The sequence below is a fragment of the Myotis lucifugus genome, unplaced genomic scaffold (genome assembly GCF_000147115.1).
Source record: "Myotis lucifugus unplaced genomic scaffold, Myoluc2.0 scaffold_655, whole genome shotgun sequence".
NCBI lineage: Eukaryota > Metazoa > Chordata > Mammalia > Chiroptera > Vespertilionidae > Myotis > Myotis lucifugus.
This window is the reverse complement of record NW_005871703.1, coordinates 341,046-348,734: the sequence shown is the minus strand read 5'-3', so window position 1 is coordinate 348,734 and position 7,689 is coordinate 341,046. Positions and strand designations below refer to the sequence as shown.

Genomic DNA, 7,689 nt, shown 5'->3' with positions numbered 1-7,689 from the left:
CTGCATAAGAGGAAAGCAGGCTGGCCTGGCTGGTGCAGCTCAGCGGTTGAGTGTCAACCCAGGAAGTGAAAGGTCGCCAGTTAGATTCCTGGCCAGGACACATGCCTGGGCTGCGGGCTCAGTCCCCAGTGGGGGTGCGTGCAGGAGGCCACTGCCAGATGATGTTTCTCTGTTATCGATGTTTCTATCCCTCTCCCTTCCTGTCTCTCTCTAAACATCAATAAAACCCTATTTTTAAAAAAGAGGAAAGCAGGCTGTTCTAAGGCTGTCGGCAGTTCAGAGTATTATTAGGATAGAAAATAGAGTCCAATTATCCTTCCATGTCATGGGACAGAAAGAAACCGGTCAGTGCTCTTTTTAAAAATTAAATATGGATAATGTCTGTTTGATTTGTGCTCTCTTTTTTAATAGTCTTATATTTATGTATCTTAAGAATACAAAATAATATAGCTCACAGAATTTAAATGTCCAATAAAGAATTTTGAGTTAAAACATGTAGAGTCCCTATGAAGTACTTCTAAAATGAATATATAATGTTGCATATGAGCTATAATTAAAAATAAATTTTAAAAAAAGAGTTAAAATAAATGTATAAAATCATATCAGAGGACAAAAAAAGAGATGTCACAAAGATATTGTTATATTTTCCTCACACATATATTTGTTTAATTAGTCCTACCATCCATTAGTACTAATGGCCTCTTATTGTTCTTTTGTTTACATAGCAGCATTTATGGACCAGAAAAGTAATAGAGAATAGTATAAAATTTCAAATAAGTACCTGTCTTCACATTTCCATGTTAAAATCGTGAAACAGCTATATTATTTTTTAAAAATATATTTTATTGATTTTTTTACAGAGAGGAAGGGAGAGAGATAGAGATCCAGAAACATTGATGAGAGAGAAACATCGATCAGCTGCCTCCTGCACACCCACCACTGGGGATGTGCCTGCAACCAAGGTACATGCCCCTGACCAGAATCGAACCTGGGACCCTTCAGTCCCCAGGCCGATGCTCTATCCACCGAGCCAAACCGGCTAGGGCAACAGCTATATTATTTTGGGGTGAGTGTCTGGTATGGCTGTGTCCCAGGTTGGCCCTCTGAAAGTTCGGCACGGTGGGTGAGGGGTTTCATTGCTTAATGAAAGCCAGGGCTCCTGGCTCACTTCACAGAATTCAAATGTCACCAGGTCCACTCTGTCTCCGTCTGCTTCCTGGGCCCCCACCCACCCAGCCTGTGCTGACATGCTGCTCACCCGGCAGTCTCAGCCAGGAAAGCATGTCCCCAGACAGGCCTGGGGCGCGTCTCAGCTGGTGCCCTTGGGTCACACGCCTGTCCCTGAACTACGTGCTGTGTCTAAAGGGATGGCTAAGCCTGGGTCCTGCACTCACTCCAGCGAGGGAGGCTGGAGGGAGCCGCTCCCTCAAACACAAGTTGAGAGCGTGGAGACGTGGCTCTTACCAGAAGAGGGAATAGATGCTGTGCAGGCAAAAGCTTCCTCGGCCGTCCATTACTCCCTTGGCGGGGAGCCAAAGTGCATTCCGCTAAATTGTTTTTGGCCAGATCCCTGGAGCCAAACAAACATGCATCCATTTTATCACTTACCATATTATATGGAGACTAGAGGTCCGATGCATGAAATTCGTGCAAGGGTCTTAGCCCTTGTAGCCCTGGCTGCCTTGGCCCTTGCAGCCCTGGATTCATCTGGAAGGTCGTCCGGGCGGTCCTTCTGCTGTTCAGTCTAATTAGCATATTAGCTCTTTATTATATAGGATGATCTACTGAGCTGTCTCTCGTACTGGTTGGTTGGACAGGGAGTTTCTCAAAGACAGGGACCAGGTCTGATTCCTGCTTCTTCTCCAGCACTTGCCCTCAGCTGGGGCATCCCAGGATGCCCTGGACCCTGCTTGCAGTTCACGTGTTTCCTGCACAATCGCTTCCCTCCTGTGGCCTTTAAATCCACAGCTCAGGCACAGACCTTCCGCTGAGCCCAGGGCTGGCAATCCCAGTGCTTTTCTGGATGTTCTAACGTGGACATCGGCAGGCAGCTCAAACACTATCTGTTGAAAGTTGAACTTGCCACCTTCATCCCTAAACATTCTCCTCCATGGCTCCCCTTCTCAGCAACAGCACCACCAGTTACTCAGCTCACTACCTTCTCATCAGCCACAATCAGTCAATCCCCCAAGCGTTATTGATCCTGCCTCCCAGATACCTCTCAATCCCCCGTCCCTCCCCACCTCACTGCCCTACCTGCCAGGCCTCAGCGCCCTGCACCAGGCCTCCCTCAGCCTGTCCTGCCTCTGTAGCTGTGCACCCCTCAAAGACCTTCCATGCTTCCCACCACCTCACCTTCACCTTCACCCCCACACCAGCAGCTCTGGTCCTGCAGGCTCTGGCCCCCGCTGCTCTGCCCAAGGAGAAAAACTTAAAAGGCGAAACCAAAGGTAGGATTTTCCAAGGAGCAAAGGTGAGGGAGGTATCTCTTTCCTTGGAGGTTTTAAAAAATAAAAGAAAACTGCCTGAGTGTGCTGGAAAATCAGGTGGTATGGCCTAGAGACAAGCAGGGGTTGGGGGGTGAAAGCAGCCCCTGGACTAGTCTTTTTTTTTTTTAACATTCAGTATTATTTTGTATTAGTTTCAGGGGTACAGCGTAGTGGTTAGACAACCTTATACTTTACCAAATGATTCCTCCAATACTTTCCAGTTCCTGCCTGGCACTATACATAGTTATTTCAGTATTATTGACGATATTCCCCATGCTGTACTTTACATCCCCATGACTACGTTGTATCTACCAATACGTTTTTCTTATGCTCTTCACCGTTTTTTACCCCGCCCCCTAATAGCCCTCCGTCTAGCAACCATCGGTCTGTTCTCTGTATCTATGAGTCTCTTTCTATTTTGTTTGTTTGTTTGTTTGTTTTGTTCTTTAGATTCCACATATAAGTAAAATAATGTGGTATTTGTGTTTGTCTGACTTACTAGTGCAGTACCCTTTAGATTCATTCATGCTATTGCAAATGGTAAGATTTTATTCCCTTTGATGGCCAAGTACTATTCCGTTGTATAGATGTGCCGCTGCTTTTTTGGGATCCGTCTTAATGGTTACAATCCAGGGGCTTGGCCCTGGGGAGAAGGGTGATACCGGGCCCTAACTGTGGGCTGCAGTTATCTCCATTGCCACCAGGTGGCAGGCCTGCCCATTTCTAACAGATGGGAACTCCGGCTGTTGGGAACTCAGATTGGCCGATGATTTTGTTTATTCATCATTTATTCATTCATGGTTTTTATTCCCCAAGCACTTTGGACTCCTAATATGTGCCAGCAGGCATTGTGCTGGGTGTGAGGAGGAAACAAAAGTGGCCCTTAGCACGACTCTCTACCCAGCTGCCAGTCATAGGCCCAGGCCAGGGTCTGTAACCGCTGATCAATGTCTGTGGGGCAGGCCTGCTGCCTGGGCCTGTTCCCACTGCAGCCACGTGGGGTGGTGCCCCTTGTCCGCTGTTCTGGAGTGAGAACCAGGTTTGGATCTCCTCCCATCCGGTCTCAGGTTGCCCACAGCGGGTCACAAGTGTAGCTGCATAGTCGTCCCTGGGGCTGAGGTTTTCTCTGTCTCTGTTGCTCCTCCAAACAGGCCCAACCTCAAACCACCAGCGCCCCCCCCCCAACCCCACCCCCCTGCCACTTCTCCTTTCCCTTTATTCTGGCAACCTGCCTCAGACATGATCATCCAGGGAGCAGAAAGTGGGCACCTGGTGCAGACCCAGGTCCCAGCTTGAGGTTGCTACACCCCTCCTGCCTTCCTCAAGCCTCGCTCCTCCCCCTCCCCCTTCCTCTGAGCTCCCAGTGCCAGTGTTGACCGTTGGCTGATATAACCTCAGGAGGGCAGGTGTGCCACCTTGCTCATCAAAGCCCCAGGACCTGGCACGGTGGCTGGTAGGTTGTGGGTCTCAACAAACGTGGCTGAAGCTCTCAGAGGAGGTGAGGGAAAGCAGCTCTGCGAAGGCTTCGAGGTCTGCAGAGGGAAGCCCCACGGAGCCACCGGAAGGAGGGTGGCAAGGGGAAGCTGGACGCTAAGGGCACACCTGAGAGTGTCCATTTGCCCAAGTAACTGCCTTGGGTTGAACCAGAGGACCCCGTGGACCCACCTCAACGGGGACCACAGTCCGCTTCTTATGCACCGACTCCAGACCCAGCAGGGGGGCAGCACCGACTGGTGTCCCTCTTTAGAAGGGCCGGCTAGATGGTTTCCTTGGCCAGCAGCCATGGGGCCCTCTCTCTGCCTTCCTTCCCTCTCCCCTCTCCTCCTGTCCCAGCTTCCCTGCCAACCAGGAACACCTTCCCTCAACCCAGGCCCGTGCCTTCTGACTCACAGTACAGCTGGCTGGGAAGCATCTGGCCATGACCATGGCCCTGGCAGCTGGCCCGCTGGCCCTGCAAGAGGAGCACCCCTCCCTCGGACCTTCCATGAAGTCCTCCATTAGGATATGGCCACTGAAGACTTCCTCATACCAGCCCCCATCTCTTCCAATAAGGGGGGTGGCAAAGCAACCCACCACCAGCGCTCTGTGCCAGGTGGAGTAGGAGTCCTATCTTATCAGCTCATCACATTCCAGACATTCCCCCCGAGTGGGGGAGGGGTGGCCAGAGAGGAGAGTGCTGCTCTCAATTTGCTGGTTTCTCCCTAGTTCAGACCCAGGCCACCCGCTCAGTTCCCTCCATGGACCGCCCAGGCCCTTGTACATTGGACTCATGTCTAAATCCCTACTCTTTCCTTTCCTGGTCTGTTCTGTTCTTCTTTCCCCTCCATTTTCTCTTTGCTCTCTGAGCCCTCTCCTCTCTGTCACCCCTAGAATTTGTGGTAGGAAGTGGGGGGACCAGGCCAGGGTTCTCGGCCAGGAATTTCGTCTCTATTCTAGGCATCCAAGAACTCTGGGTTTGGTCTGCCCCCAGTTTGGCATCACCGTCCCGTGCATCGCGCACGAGTCCAGATTTGCCCTCTCTGGCCATGGGCTCCTCCCACCCCCTGGAGCCCTGAGGTCCTTGGGGTTCAAGTCAATGACCTCTAAGGCCCTCACAGGCTGGTGGTCTGGGTCCTACCTGGAGAAAGTTTCCCAAAGCCTTCTTCCAAATGGCACAGGGTGAGAAGAGGGGCCAGCTCCTCCACCTGCCTCCCACCTCCATGAGCCCTGAGCCCCCTTCCTCTCTGGCTGCAGGAGGGGCTGTCTGCCCACCTTCTTTACATAGAAACTGTGGGTCTTGGGCCCAGTACGTGGACAAAGCTGTCTTGTTCCTAAAGCACATACGGGCACATTGCTTTGCCCTCTGGCCGCCTCCCAAGTCCTGACCATAGAGAGGTGGCTGAAGAAGGGCTGGGCTCCAGGAAGCTTGAGTTCGAATTCTGACTCAGCCACTAACTTGCTGTGTGACCTGAAGTTAGTCGTTATCTCGATCTGAGTCTCAGGGCCCCTGAGAGATGGCAGGAATAGACTGCTGGCCTCCAGCCAAAGGGAGCTACCCACTGGTTCCCTAGGCTAGACCGAGATCAGGAGCTGGACAGGGATCTCTCGATCACATCTGTCCAGCCCTACAATGGAAGCCCCAGACAGAGCACTAAGGCCAGAACAAAACATTAAGAGAATTGGAAAGGAAGAAATAAAACTGTCCATACTTAGATGGCATAAAGGTACACAGAGAAAATCCAAAAAAGATATAAACGATTCGAACAAATGAGTGGCTTTCCGGTGCTGAGCTTGTCTGGGCAGGGTAGGGTGGGTGGCAGTTAGGTGAGGGGTGTCATGAGCATCTGTGTTTCCAACCATGAGCGAGCTGTCAGCACACGGGTGACTTGGTGTGGCTATGTCAGCTGTGTCAATGTGTTATATGCCATCTCGTACCAACCTGGCTACTGGAATCCCCAGAAATAAAATGAAATACTCGCCCTGACCGGTTTGGCTCAGTGGATAGAACGTCGGCCCGTGGACTGAAGGGTCCCGGGTTCGATTCTGGTCAAGGGCATGTACCTTGGTTGTGGGCTCTATCCTCGGTAGGGGGTGTGCAGGAGGCAGCTAATTGGTGTTTCCAACTCTCTATCCCTCTCCTTTCCTCTCTGTAAAATCAAGAAAATATTTTTTTAAAATGAAATACTCAAGGCTCTCCAACACAGATGATGGCTACATTGACCTTCAGTTTAAGAAAAGCCCTCCTAAGATCCCATATAAAGCCACGGTGCTTGCTACAGTGCTGTGTGTGTTTTTTTTTTAAAAAAATGTTTTTATTGCTATTTTAGAGAGAGAGAGAGAAACATGGATGAGGGAGAAACATCCATCAGCTACCTCCAGCATGCCTCCTACTGGGGGTTGAGCCTGCACCTCAGGCACGTGCCCTGACCAGAATCCAGCTGTGACCTTTGGATGCATGGGATGACGCTCAACCAACACCGGCCAGGGCTGCAGTGCTGTCTGATTGGCACCTTTCTCATCATCATAGGTTCCCTCCTGCCGGCAGGTTATATCTGCAAAGGGTTTCACCCTCAGCCATGTGACCCATGGCATTGCTGCAGCTGCTGAGGGAGGTATCTGCCATCAGAAGCTCATCACCCTGGACCACTGTTCTTAGGCCAGCGAGGGGGCCGCCAAACACATCAGGAACCGCATCGTCCAGTGTAACCCAGGACCTGACAAGTACTTCATCCTGGGGCTGCCCCCTGGAGCACCCCATTGATTGTGAATCGAGGACTCTAAGATGGAGACCTGTCCTTCAAATATGGGAAGACCTTCAACACGGAGGAGTACTTCCTCGAGAGTCACCATCCTTCCTGTGGAACAGCTTCCTTCAGCACACTGACACCCACCCAGGAAACACCACATCCTGGGTGGCCATGCAGCTGACCTGCAGGCCGGGAGCGACGCTTCTGAGGACAAGATCGAGGCTGCAGGTGGGACTGAGCTGTTTGTCGGAGGCATCGGCCCCGATACATTGCTTTCACTGAGCTGGGCACCAGTCTGGCATCCAGGACCCGTGTGGAGGACACCATACTGGCCAGTGCTAGGTTCTTCGATGGAGATCTCTCCAAGATGCCACGATGGCCCTGGCATGGGCGCTGTCACAGATGCGAGAGGTGATAATCCTTATCATAAGGATTACAAGGCTCCCAAGGCTTTTGCTCTGTACAACACCATCGAGGAGGGCGTGAACCATATGTGGACCGTGTCTACCTTCCAGGACCATCCCCGCACCATGTTTGTGTGTGATGAGGATGCCATCCTGAAGCTGAAAGTGAAGGCTGTCAAGTGAGGTCAAATCTCAGTTCTCAAAAGCCTCCTACCTCGAACAGTTCAGTTCTCAACCAAGTGGCTCATGGGAAAAATGTCTCGGTTGTGGAACAAAACTTTGGTTTTTGAACCTGGCAACGCTTTCATGCTGATACCTCAGCAGGACAAAAAGTGTATCTCAGACAACAAACAAAGGAGAGAACGCTTTTGTTGCTGGCAAAAATCGACAATTAGCACAATTTTAAAACATAAAGAGGCCATCAAGGGTGCTAATGTTGCTAAGGGTGTGAAAGTGCTCACAAAGCAACAATCACAGGCAGTTGAATAGGTAGAAAAATTGTTGTTGATTCAGATAAACAAAAAGCAGGTAGCTGGTGATAGCATTTCGGAGGCAGCGATATATGAAAAA

The 7,689-nt window shown here is 50.8% G+C and overlaps 1 pseudogene; it reads left to right on the top strand.

Annotated features, from left to right (window-relative positions):
- The first annotated feature begins 1,079 nt into the window (after window positions 1-1,079).
- Window positions 1,080-7,302, top strand: LOC102442839 (annotated as a pseudogene).
- Window positions 7,303-7,689: the final 387 nt, after the last annotated feature.